Here is a 14,110-nt window from a genome sequence, read left to right as displayed (position 1 = left end):
TAATGAAATGGCAAATCCTCTTCCTGCTTAGCATCTTTGAACTACAATTGGAAGGTCTCAACCTAGAAGCATCCAAGAGGGATCCCCAGGAAAGGGGAGAAGGATTTTTTTCTTAATAAGTGGCTTGCCTAGGTGATGTGTAAGTTAGTGTGGTGAATTCTTGGCTTCCTCCTGATCTGCCATGTCTCACATCCCAGCTGCTCCTGAGAACTTCCCACCCTGAAATGCTGTCTTGGGCAGATGTACACTCTTGTACGTGTCAGCCCTGTCCCTTTTTCTCAGCAAGAAGGCTTTTGATCACAAACACACTAAACCATTGGGGGAGGAGGGAGAAATATGCCTCTTTCCCTAAAGCCACACATATTTTATTAGCACACGGTTCACAACTTTTGGTTTCAACCCAACTATAAGGTCTAGAATTATTTCTGGAATATGACTGCTTTTGATTTGGTGAAAATACGAAAAACGGAGTGAATTATATCTTGTATGTATTAATTTAATCTCCATTAAAATTTTTTGAATAACAATAAGACAGTGGAGATGAAGAAAGGGGAGAATGAAGAGGAACAGAAAGAGGGAGAATAAAAGGGAAAAGAAGGAAGATGAGAGGATGAGGAACGGGGAGGAGAAGCAACAGCAAAATGAGTCAGGCATGAACTGCAGGGCTCTGTGGATGTTCGCTTTTAGCCAACGCTATGAGGTTGGGATAATTATCATCCCCCTTTTAAAGATGATGAAACTAAGGCATGGAAAGGTTAAGTGTCTTCCAAGATCCCATAGCTAGTAAAATGGTGATCCAGGTCCTGAAATCATCTCTACTTGATACTAAATTCTTAGTTTTTTCCATAACCACTACCTTTATGATGAGTTTCTTTGCCACCTTCTAAGCTGCCTCTGAACCCTAGTTTAGTTTGAGATCTAATTCCAGGTCAAACCAAATACAATTTTCTTAGAGCAACACATACACTTCATGGAAGAGGATTCATTATTTGTCTCCTCAGTATCACAAAAGAGGAAATAAGACCACACAATATTGAGAAGATAAGCTTTAGGGTTTGATAAACTTAGATCCAAAAATTCTAGTTCCTGTGCCTTATCTATAAAGTGAGCACAATAATAGTACCTACATTATGAGGCTGCTTTGAGGATTAAGTGAGCAGATACTTAGTGCCTCACATGTAGAAAGCATTCAATAATTGTTAGCTATGTTTTAAACACATACTGCCATATTAATGATTGATAATTATCACTCCTTCACTGGAGGTAGTGTGCTCTGTTGAACCATGCTGGCTTGGAAGTCACACAACCTAAATTTCAATCCTGCATCATCTAATTACTCTCTATGAACCATTGGGGAGCTACTTAGCCTCTGTGTACCTCAGTTTCCTCATTAGTAAAAACAGTGTGATCAGTGTGATGATCGCATCTTCATGATTTTTTAAAAAAATTTTTCAGCCTTTTTTTTTTTTGGCCACACCTTGCGGCTTGTGGGATCTTAGTTTCCTGACCAGGGGTGGAACCCAGGACCTCAGCAGTGAAAGCACAGAGTCTTAACCACCGGACCACCAGGGAATTCCCTGCATGATTTTTTCAATAGATGTGCTTGTAGGGTTTGAATGAGACAATGCATGTAGGCATTAAGCCTGGCACCTGGGCAATAACAAGCGCTTGAGAAATAATAGCCAGTGATATTCATGCCAAGCAGGCATACTTAGTACACAAAAGAAATTCAGTCCACGTTCAAACCCTAAAATCAACAAAGTTAATTTGCTATTTGCTCAACAAACATTTATTGCAAATCTACTCTATAGAAGGCAGTGTCTTCTGTGCTACAGGTTCAGACATAAACAAAACACTGCTCCCAGCAGAAGTAATAGTATAGACAAACACTTTGGGTATCAACAATGGAATAAGGATCCTTAGATATGTGTGGACTGGGAGACTCTTCTTTTTCAGGCCATGTTGAATGAATGAACAAAGTATGTTGCAGTTCTTGAAGTCTCAGGAAAACACATTTTATCCAACTTCCTACCCAATGTAAGAGTTCATTTAATCTAAATTCTTACCTCAGTAGTAAACAAATTTTGATGAACCCTCTTCCATGAAGTGATAAGCTGTTTTTAAACATTTCTACAAACAGGAAGCTTTGCGAAGCAGCTGCTTCCACTGTCCAATAGCTTTAAAGTTCTTCCACCGAGTGATTATACGGAAACCTTGAAATGTCCACCTTTGGTCATTGTCTTTTTCTGGAGCTGGGCAGAGTCAGTGTAACCCCTTTCCAACCAATAGGTCTTTGCCACACTTCCACTCCCACTTCTGAGTCTCTGTTTCCTTAAGTGAAACTTGCAGATTCACTGTGATGAAAACCCAAGAGATATGAGCATCTCAGGGGGGAGCTTCCAGACGGCAGGAGCCATGACTAGGTCTGTGCCCTGGTACTCAGCACCCCACAGCTTAGTCTCAGCATTTTCTCTCCCCGAAGGTCCGTGTCAGTCCTGTCCGTACTTGTGAACTGGGGCAACCCTACCAGAGTCCTCTCCCTTGAGTCCTTCCTGGTGGCATAACTCGTGCTCATATACTCATTTAACAGTGACTTGTTGAGATTCCTCTATGCCTAGAAGTGTGGGTAGTGGATTACCTGTCCACTTCACATTCACGGCTAATTTTTGATATCAGTGAACTGTTTTCCCCCACCTGAGAGAGCAAAGTTCAGTGACGTAGACAATACGATGAGCATAATTAGGACATGAGGATTAACCCTCAGGTGGATATCCAGAACTGTTAACATTCCCAGAAAAGTTCATTAAAACCAACTCCTTACCCAACTGAGAAATCCCTACTTCCACATTCCTAACACAATGCTCTTGAACATCTCTGAAAAGAGGGGGTTTATGAAGCAACTGCTTCTACTGCTTAATAATTGTAATGTTCTTCCATAACAGGGTAATTTGAAATTTGCCCCTTTGTCACTTCCACCCCTGGTCACTGTCCTTCTCTCTCAAGCTAGAGAGACTGAACACAGCCCCACTTGTGCAAATAGATGTCTGCATGTTTGAAGATTTCTCATGCTTCCATTTGCATTTCTGGGTCTTTGCTTCTTCAGCCTAAAACTTTACAGCCCATCAACTGTTCCTCTCTAAAATGATGTTCAGATTCCTCATCACATGAATGTCTTAATGTACTCGTTTTTTTAGTGTTTCTCTTAGGCTATGGCATCTAAATCTCAACAATGCGAACAGTGCCAAGCCTTTAAAGAAAGGATAGCTAATTCCACAATCTCATAGTGGAATTTTCAGTAGCAAAGTCTTCTGTGCAATGAAAAGGCCATGGGTCCTCTGGGAATCCACTTAGTGGATTCTTTGCTCTTACGGAAAAATGAAACAATGACCCTGGGAATATCTTGCTATGTTCATTGACCCTGAAGGATGCTAGTATCATTTTGATTCTGCAGATGAAGAGGATGTGCACCCACACCTCATTCCCTTAGGAGTCAACTCCGCAAATGAGCCATAAGGCTAATTCCTAAAACATGTTCTTCAACCACTACCTTATGTGCCAGTCCCAATCCGGACGGCATTTGGCTTAACGCTTTATTAGCTAACAGAATGGAGATCTCTGAGAATGAGACTTGTCTGGCTTCTCCTTTATATACATTTGGACTAATTTTCAGTAAACTAATTAAACCTTTCTGTGATTGACAGAAGCTTGTGACAAGCAGATCTGCTGATGGAACTAAATATTTTCAGTTTTCCCTTCAAGACAATAGACATCCAGAACAATTTTAGAGATCAGAAATTTGGTGAAAGTAGGAGATCATTTATAAAAAGGATATGAGCATGAAAACAGCATCAGATGAGGCCCCTGACTGGGCAGAGGAAGAAGCCCAGAAAATAAATGGACAGAAATGGTCCTCTATTTACTCTGCAGGAAATAAAATTCCCCAGACAAATGCACAAATACATCCTTGGACAAATACCTTTACTCTTGCAGTGAAAATCAACACTCTTTGCTGAGCCCCACAAAATAGCATGGAATGACGCAGTGAGCACTGACCTCGGAATCCATAGACGTGGGTTTCAGGACTTATTCTGCTTCTTATTGGCAAAGCATGTCAGTCTCCTCTTTTTTTCTTTTTTTTAAACTGAATATTTTTAATTTTTTTTTTTTATTTATTTTTTTATTTATTTATTTTTGGCTGTGCTGGGTCTTCGTCTCTGTGCGAGGGCTTTCTCCAGTTGCGGCAAGCAGGGGCCACCCTTCATCGCGTTGCGCGGGCCTCTCACTCTCGCGGCCTCTCTTGTTGCGGAGCACAGGCTCCAGACGCGCAGGTTCAGCAGTTGTGGCTCACGGGCCCAGTCGCTCCGCGGCATGTGGGATCCTCCTAGACCAGGACTCGAACCCGTGTCCCCTGCATCGGCAGGCAGACTCTCAACCACTGCGCCACCAGGGAAGCCCTCAGTCTCCTCTTTGAACTTCAGATAATGTTAGCTAGTTGCTTACCAGTCTCAAGAATTATTGAATGAGCTTCAAGTTATATGGGTGGATGAAAAGGCTTTGTGTTACTGTGAAATGTTATAGAAAGGTGAGACATTAATAACACCAAATTCTGCCTCATATAATTATTTGTACACACTTCCCACTTGAATGCAAATGCTGAACAGCAGGAATTGCTGTCATCTCAGCCTCCTCTGTATCCAGCATAGTATCTGTCGTAGTAGGAACTTGCTAAGTGTTTGCTGAATTGAATTCCATGGAATTGAATTATTAACTTGCATGGTCTTTGAGGGCAGTTGTAGAATCGCACTTTACATCATCACCATCACCTTGCTGAAAGCTGACCTGAAAAAGTATGCAATAAATGGTGAGTGAATGAATGAATAAATTGAGAGGACTTGAAAAGATGGTTTCCAAATCTGAGTGCACTTTACAACTACCTGGGGTGCTTTTAAAAATCAGTCTCTGGGACGCTGCCCCACAGATTGATTTAAAAGTTCCCCAGGATATTCTAATGTACAGTCAAGGTTGAGAAATAATGACTTTAAACAATAGGAAAATATAAGGAAGACATCACCTTCCCTTTTTTAACTACCTTAGGATTTAGATTCTTAAGTGGAATAAAGCATTCTGAAAGCCTATGGCACTCTAAAATGGAGAAGTGGTGTCATTACTGCTTTTTAGAAAATACTGTCAAGAAGTGGTTTTCTAGACTTTTGCCTGATGGACCTCTTTCTTGGCAGCTATACCTTGGCAGACATTGACCTCGCTATGGCTGAGCTGTGAATGCAAGATCAGCCACCCAGGCAATTGCTCTGGACTTCTGCTTGGCCCTAATGTTCTGGAAGGCTGCCACCTTGTGGTCAGTCTACAGTGACCATTATAGCAGCTTCCTGAAAGCTGGCACAACTCAGACTTCTGTAAGGTTTTCTCTTTCTCAGATTACATGCAAAATCCTAGTGGTATATATATTCTGATATTTCTAGAAAATTAAATAAAGAGGAGAGGGTTCTGGATGCTCCATGATGAAGAGAATGCTGTAGATATTAACAGCAGGCATGATATAGAGGTTATATGAGCAGGTAATTTGTCTATCACTGTTGAGTAGCAGGCGACAGGTCAAGAGAGGACAATGTACTCAATAAGAAACTAGGATTCATTTCCAGGGGGAAAGTATTGGCTCTGTCAAACCCATTATAAACCTTTATTTCCATGAGGAAAAAAAGTAGGACAGTAATATGGCCATAATTCCCATTTCACAGGTAAAGAGACTGAGGCTCCAGGAGTTAACTGTCTTTGTCAAAGTTGCATGGCCAACTAATAGATGAATTTAAACTGGAAACCAACTTGTTAAGCCAATATCTTCTGAGAATGAGATTACTTTTTATCCTAAAAGGAAAAGTTCAGGGGAAAAATTTAAATTTCAAGATTGGACTAAAGTGTGTGTTTGTGGGAAACAAAACACACATACCCACACATTTTTTAAAACCTCATAAAGAGGACTAGTTGGATGATGGAAACTTCTACTTCATGAAAAATTATGCTTTGTAATACTATTAAGGAAATGCATTTTCTTCAAAGACACAAACTAATTCAGACAAACATCTATATTTTCAAGTCCTGTCAGACCTGCTGTAATGAATAGATATGACTCCCTGGTAAAGGCACCTGGAATCTAGATATGAAATATGAATTATATTCTGCACACCAGCCTGATTTTTCAAGCAGATTAAATGTATGAGAAGTGGAAAAGCTGTCCCTGTGGACATACAGACCTGGGTTTGTGTGTCAACTCTTCCACTGTGAACTGCAAAATCTTGCAGAATTTTCTTTAACGCCCTAAACTTCAGTTTCCTCATCTATGAGTAAGAATGAGAATGACAACTTACTAATAATTCTTATTGCTGTTAAAGAATGTACCCAGACAGAGGTCCTAAAATGGGAGGCACCAAAATATTAAATGAATAAATGAAGAAGAGTTTCCCTTATCCTATGATTTTTGTAGAATGTTTGGCTAATTGATCACATTGCTAATGAGTGGGGTGCAAATTACTTCGGTGCTACACCACTCTAGATGTCCAGGATTTTATAAGGGTTCAAAAAACAAACCAGTCACATCATTAGAATAAAATATAAAAGGATATTTTAGGCAGCTAAGAGGAGTTGGGAACTTTGCTAAATGGATCAGTGCAGTCTTCATAGTGGGTTAAATTTCACATTTGGACCCAGTTTTAGGAAATAATTTATTGGAATAACAGCTTTAGAAAGCAGCCCTGTACTCAGCTACCAAGAAGGCTCTGTTTTTTGATTTCTGCCTGACTGGGTCATGAGTCAGCTAAGAAACTGGGCATCAGTAACCACAGGTCATGCACTCAGAAATCACTGTTGATTTGAGAAGCTGAGAAACAAAGACCTCCCAAAACATCTCCAGGCCAGACACTAGACACGAGATATTGAAGAGGAAAATTTCTATTGAAACTAAGAAACCTTCCTAAGGGCTACCTATGAAATGCTTTGTCTGTCTTCCGTCTTTGAATATAAATGCTTGTATTAATCTTGTTACTTTTTTTCCCTCCAGTATCTAGTAGAAGGAAGGAAGTACCTGAGTAGTATCTATATTTACACAACACATGGGGATGGGAGGACTAGAGATAGATGAGCAAAGTCTTTAAAAATGAAATCATTACTGTTTTAAGAATGGAGTCTAGACTTAATGACTTAGAATAGTGAAAGCTATTGGTATTCAATTCATTATCAGGTAATTTTAAAGGGAATAAGGCATTGCTACAGCATATCAGGAAATGTCAATGTCAGTAACGCAAAAGATGCTCAACTATGCCTTCTGTTCTAAACTGGCAGAGTAGATACTTACCTATAAGAGGTAGTTTGAGGAGCACATGATAACCACAAACCTCCTTAACTGCAAAGGATTTCCCTACCAGAATTCTACAAAGCCTGACATTCTTCTATTTTTCCAGTTTAAACGTTGTCCCCAAAAGGACTCTATTAAAAAGCAAATATGTTTCCTTGGGAGAAGCCCTATTTAGCCTGGGTTACTTTATCATGTATAGAGAAAAAAAAAACCCAAAAAACTTGAAGTAGAAGAAGTTGAGGAAAGTGGGAAGAAAGGGAGGAAAGAGAAGGAGGAGAGGCAGAGAGGCAGGCTACCAATATCTATTCATCCAACCTCTAGAACAGTCTGTCCAGTATGGTAGCCTCTACTCACATGTGGCCATTTCAATTTAAAGTTTACATTAACTAAATTAAGCAAAATAAAATATTCGGCTATTCCATCATGTTAGTCCTATTTCAAGTGCTCAATAGCCCCATAAGTTTAGTGGCTACCATATTGGTCAGTGTAGACAGAGACCATTTTCATCATTGCAGAAATTTCTGTTGGACAGCACTGCCCTAGTGAGTGACTCTTACAGAAGACCTTATCACCTGCTTCAGAAGTGACGGGCTTAAAAAAAAAAAAAAGCTGAACACATTGTGCTAGAGAGAGGGCTATATTATCTTGCAGTCCTTCTTGGCTTTGACATATAAAGAACCAAGAAGCAGATATTTTGTTGCAGACTAAACCTATACGGGGAAAGGACAGGATGGGTCACAGAGAAAAACATTCAGACATGACAAGTCCAAGGCCTCTTCCTTAGCAACCCCGAATGAGAACAGTTCCCCCGTGGGCACTAAATGGAGACTGATATTGAAACACGTTTTGTTCTGTAGAGCTAATTGACTCTAACCATGTGTTATACACTATGTGAAGTTCTCATGGCAGAGTGAGATCAGCCTCTCACAAATTTCCTTTGTCATCTTCATAATTTCCAGGTTGTAGAACCCCTCCATATATTCTATAGCTGGGGCAGCTGCTACCTGACCACAAGAATTACATAAGAATCAAGATTATGGAGGCTAGATTTTTTTTTTAAAAAAGGTAAGTGATCTGAATTTGAACCCTGATCTATATGACTCAGAAATCCAAACTTTTAAATCATACAATGCTGCCTCTATGAGAAGAAAAATATATCTTGAAAGGGTTGTTTTAGCCAGAAATAAGTGCAGGGAAGACCACAATAACAGGACTCTCTGTATTGCTTTGGCGATGTTGGGGAACTCATGGCTTGATCATAGTTCCAGTAGGCTCAGCAATTTATGGTTTCTGTGAATTTCAGTATCCTCTTCTGTAAAGGAAAGAGGTTGGACCAAGTGATCTTGGACTCCTTTCAATTCTACATAATTGTTGAATACTCAAGATTTCTATAAAGTATTCATTGTAAAGCCTCTCCAAGTGAGGATTACTTTATTATCTAGTAAAAATGGTTTTATGGGCATATTTTATTTTAGTGCTAAAGAAGGACATCAGTGCACATTAGCCAGCCAAAAAATTGACAGTTAACCAATTTACTCAGTAGCCCATTTCTCCAGTACATGTGGAGCCTTAAAAGGATTTTTTTAATTAAAAAGAAATTACTTTGAAAAATAGAATTATTTAAAATTTTGCATATAGTTGTCATCTTCATGTGCATGTGTGTTGATTTCTACCCCTCCCATTCCCCCAAGCTAAACATGTTTATGCTTGAAGCTGCTTTGTGAATCCCAAGAAAGCATTTGAAGAAAATTAAAAATCTCTGCCAAAAACTATAACCGTCACTGAGCTTGGTCATAAACTTTAATTGGAGAACTGATATTAAGTATGTATCTTTATTACATTTTGAAAGCATGAGTAATATATGTAATCGTCCAAGGACTGAGCTATGAACATTGCTTTATTATTCAAACATCAATGAAAGTGTGCTGTATTATCAATTAGTGTCCAGCTTCTTTGGAAGAGCGAGAATAAAATCTGTTAGACCTCAGCTGGTGATTTACGTTCTCAAACATCTTTATTCACAAGCCTAAAAAGCAGGCTGGTAACAGTTGCCAAAGCAGTTGCCAAGACAACTTATCTCTGGATTTAGTATTACTGCATCACGAAAGACGCCTACGGGGAATTTAATTAACGCCTCATCCTCCCTTGGCCAAAAAAGGATGGATTTTCCTTTAACTCAGTCCCTGAAGAATGAGATTCAATAGAGTCAGGGTAGACACAGACATACAAGATAGACACACACACATTCACAGATGCTGGGATTTAATTATAATATAATGAGGCTAGTTTTCAGGCAGTTTTCAGGCAGGGTTTTCAGGCAGTTTTCAGGCAGGGTTTACATAGGGTCTGCCACAGTAGTTCATATGTGTTTATTGAATGAATGTGAATAGATATGTATATACATATATATAGTTTCTTTATTCATTCATTCATTCATTTTCCTTCTCTCTCCCTCTTCCGCAAAAGGAGTAGGCATTGTAGAGAAAGTTAATTGGAACCGAAAACTAGCATCAACGGCCAGATAAATCAGATAAAAATTTGATAAGTATTTTAGAATTGTTAGAACTGTTTCATAATTGGTTCTGAGCTTCCAGGTAACCATGGCAATAACGGAAATGGAACAAAGTGCTTGGCTTACATTATTCCTCACAGAAAGGAATGCTTTTACTCTCCTAAATTTTAACATCGTTTTGGGGGGTTTGTTTGAAAACCATGGATATTTCTGACTAACGTTATAAAATTCCTAAATTAAGTGCCATACTTTGTACATCATGCTCTGCATGTACTTTTGTCTCATTTAATCCTCACCACTCACCCGTAAAGCCTAATATCTACTGAGCTAGTAGAAAGTCCTGTTTAATTGTATTAATTAGTACGTACCTGGATTATACTTCCATTTTACCCACATGCTGCTCCTCTAAATTAATGTCCAACCCCATGAGATGTGGGGTTGAGCACGGAGCTTTTGCACCCTACAGGTGGTCCAGGCTTTGGGTATCTTTTGGGCACTTTTTCCCCAGAATGGGCAATAATTGGGTGTCTCCCCCTTCCCAAATACACATTATGAAAGATCTGCATTCATATGCTAACAATTCCAGAGTTGCATAGTGTTTTGTGCTTTTTAAACATATTTACGTGCTTTAATCCTCACAACGAAGAAAAGAAAGCAGGTAAATACTGTTTCTCCATCTGTATGCATTAAGAAATATGAGCTGTGTTAGAACACAAGTTTTTTGATCCCTACTCTTAGCGCTCCATACTTCATTTTTCATTTCTTCCTGTGTATAATCTGGCAACTAAGTTGTAATACATATACTTCCAGCACATTGTTTAGCTCATCAAACCAGTCATTTGCTAAATAGGAAGACAATGATTTAATACAGCGTCATGATATTCCTAATTGTCTGCCTCAGGGTATAATTTTGAGCTAGCCAAGTTTTGTCTACCTATCAGGTAGTGTTAGCCCTCTGACTTTGTTCTTCATTTCCAAAGTTTGTTGCTGTTGTTGGCTAGAGTTAGATCCTTTTGCATTTCCATAAGAACTTTAAAACCAGCTTTCTTATTTCTACCAAAAAGCCTGCTGGAATTTTGATTGGGGTTGTGTTGAATCTTTAGATCAGTTTGGGGATATTTGGCATCTTAACAGTTGGAATCTTCCAACACATAGACAAGGTATATCTCTCCATTTACTCAGGTCTTTTTAAATTTATCTCAGCAATATTTTATAGTTTTCAATGTACAGGTTTTACCCTGTACATTGTTAGGTTTATCCCTAAGTATTTTCTAATTTTATGCTACTGTAAATGACCTTTATTGCAACTTCCAAATATTCATTGCTAATATATTTAAATACAATTTAGTTTTATATGTCAATTTTGTATCCCAAAACTTTTCTAAACTCATTTATTGGTTCTCATTTTTTTGGTAAATTCCATCAAGTTTTCTACATAGACAATAAGGCCACCTACATGTAAAGACAAGTTTACTTCATCCTTTCCAATCTGGATGCAATTATTTTTGTTTTTCTTGCCTAACTGCACCAGCTAGAACCGCTAGTACAATGTTGAATAGAAATGATAAGAGCAGATATCCCTGTCTTGGCTCTGATCTTAAGGGGAAATAATTCTGTCTTTCACCATTAAGTATAATGTTAACTGTAAGATCTTTTTTCACATACATGTTCTTTATCAGATTAAATTTCCTTATTCCCTAGTTTGCTGAGAGTTTTTATCAGGAATTGATGTTGCATTTTTCTCTGCCCTTGTGTAGTTTTTTCGCATGCATGCACTGGTCAGAACTCAGCTGGAGACTAAAGAAGGTACCCTCTGCAGTTTTTTGGAGTTCTTTATCTGTATGTGTTCTCTCTCCAGTACTTTACTTTGCAAACTCCAGCCACTTTGGCTCTCTTGGCCACCCAAGTCCATTTCCCCAAAACAGGGGAGACTAACAGGCTTAGCCTGGGCCCCTTCTGCCAGTAACATAACCTGGAAACTCTCTAAGGCAATAGTCTGGGATAATTGTAGGACTCACCTCATTTGTTTCCTATCTCTCAGGGATTATTGGGCTTTGTTGTCTGATGTCCAATGTCTTAAAAATCATTTTTTCATATGTTGTGTCCAGTTTTTTAGTGTTCCTGCAGGAGAGTTAACATAGCCCTTGTTATTCCATCTTGGTTGGAATAGTTTCAGAGCATGACTAGGACCCTGAACCTGGGTTCTCTGCCCCTGTAGCCTTGATTTCTTCTACTCTTCCCTATATGTACAACCAGTGTCAGTGTCTGCTACATTAGTGCTGATGCTGGGAATGCTAATTTAATTTTATACATTTCAGTAATGCTTAACATCTAAATATTCTGAAGACTAACTGTAATATAAATTGGGTTGTTCAATAGAAATTGGATGTTCCTTGCCCTGTGTTACATATTACATGCTTATACCAGATGAGGAAGGGGCAATGATAGTTCCATTATATATATAATCATCTTCACAAAGGGAAACCCATCAAAATTTGGATGCACTGAATAGTCACCAAGATTGCTATCATCTTTTGTCCTTCATGTGTTACTGGACACATTTCCAAGGTAGTATCTCTGTAGCAATGGTATTGGTCACTCTTAGACGTGTTTTAAAACACAGCTGGGTAGTCATTTCCTCGTGATGTCGTCTCATAAAATTCTAGACAGCTTTAATTGCTCCCACTCCTGAATGCTAATCAGGCAGGTCACATAGCAGTATTTTGGCCTTCTTCACAGTGTAGAAAAATGTGTATTTGTATAAACAACACCTGTATCAGTGTATTCTCATGTTAACTTTCCCAGGTAACCAATCTTATGGAAATTATTAATTTGGCATATCTATTCCTCCTATTCAGTTACTCTAGAAATATTCAGAAATCTAGAATATATGATAATTTACATTACATAATATGCATGTATAATTATGAATACATTTATGATTATGTAATTTAAATATACATTTACTATGAATGCAGTGTTATTTCTTTTTCTCTGGTATTCTGTTTGGGAATATCTGAAAAACAGATAACTAAGTTATGTTAAGTTTAATTAATATTAAATAGCATTGAGTTGACAAGTCCCATTTCCTATGCTGGCAAATTTCTGATTTCATGAGTATCTAAACTGGCTTACAAATGGCTGAATATGTGAGGAGTTGTTTCCATTTGGGATTTTTTTGGTAATGAGCACACCCTAATAATACAGTTACAATTCCTTAGGATTGTCTGGGTACCCTGTGATTTTATGACACTGATTTTTAGGGAGCCTAGGAAATCGCCCTTGGCAGGACCTAATCCGTCCACACAAATGTTAACTCAATGAAACTTTATCCCTTCATTCTTCAGATCATCTTCTAAATTATTCATAGCCTGTCAAACAATGTACAAGCAAAAAATTGGAATTTTGTTATAGTTCAACAGTTTGATTTTAAGCCTAAACGCTATGCTTTAACTGTGAAGTTTGACTGAGGAGGATTTAAAAGGATGGGTGGGCTTTGTGTACACACACAGCCAAAACTAAGACTGTTCCACCAATATTAATAGTAATCTTGACCATGTGCAAACCCAGTTGATGATAAACTCAACTCCCTATAACTGAGGTTTAAAAAAAAGAATGTCTTCTTATAAGATCCAGCCCAATTCATTGACAGAAGAATCCTACCATAGAAAAGGGTAATCATGGATGTATTTTATCTGAAAGAGACATTAGAAATCATCTAATGCTATATTTCTCCAATTGGTAGGGGAGGGGGACGCTAACCAGAATTACCTGGGCTGTGAGGAAGAGAATAGAGGAGAACTGAGCATATATAGTTTGACAAACCCAAAAAAGAATCTTTTTAACCTTTCATAATTTATGAATCACTGATCCAAGCAATGCTTTATAGCTCTGGCTACCATTCAAACCATCTGGGGATCTTTCAAAAATCCTACCATCCAGGTCACATTACAGACCAAATTAGAATCTCTGGATTGGAGCCAAGCACAAGTGCTTTAAAGAGTCTTATATGAGAGGTTAGGAAACCATAGGCCCACAGGTAGGGGAAAGCTTGCTAACATTGGAACCAGGATACGTCCCCAGCTCACATTTGAGTAGCCACAAAAGAGCTACTTCTCCACTTCTCTCTAGATGCCTCACCAACCAAAGATTACTGTTATCTTTAAATTAGCAATTTTTCTTTAATCATGGTAAAAAACACATATAAAATTTACCATCTTAACTATTTTTAA

The sequence above is a fragment of the Eubalaena glacialis genome, chromosome 17 (assembly GCF_028564815.1).
Source record: "Eubalaena glacialis isolate mEubGla1 chromosome 17, mEubGla1.1.hap2.+ XY, whole genome shotgun sequence".
Taxonomy (NCBI): Eukaryota; Metazoa; Chordata; class Mammalia; order Artiodactyla; family Balaenidae; genus Eubalaena; species Eubalaena glacialis.
This window is presented reverse-complemented; position numbering follows the sequence as displayed.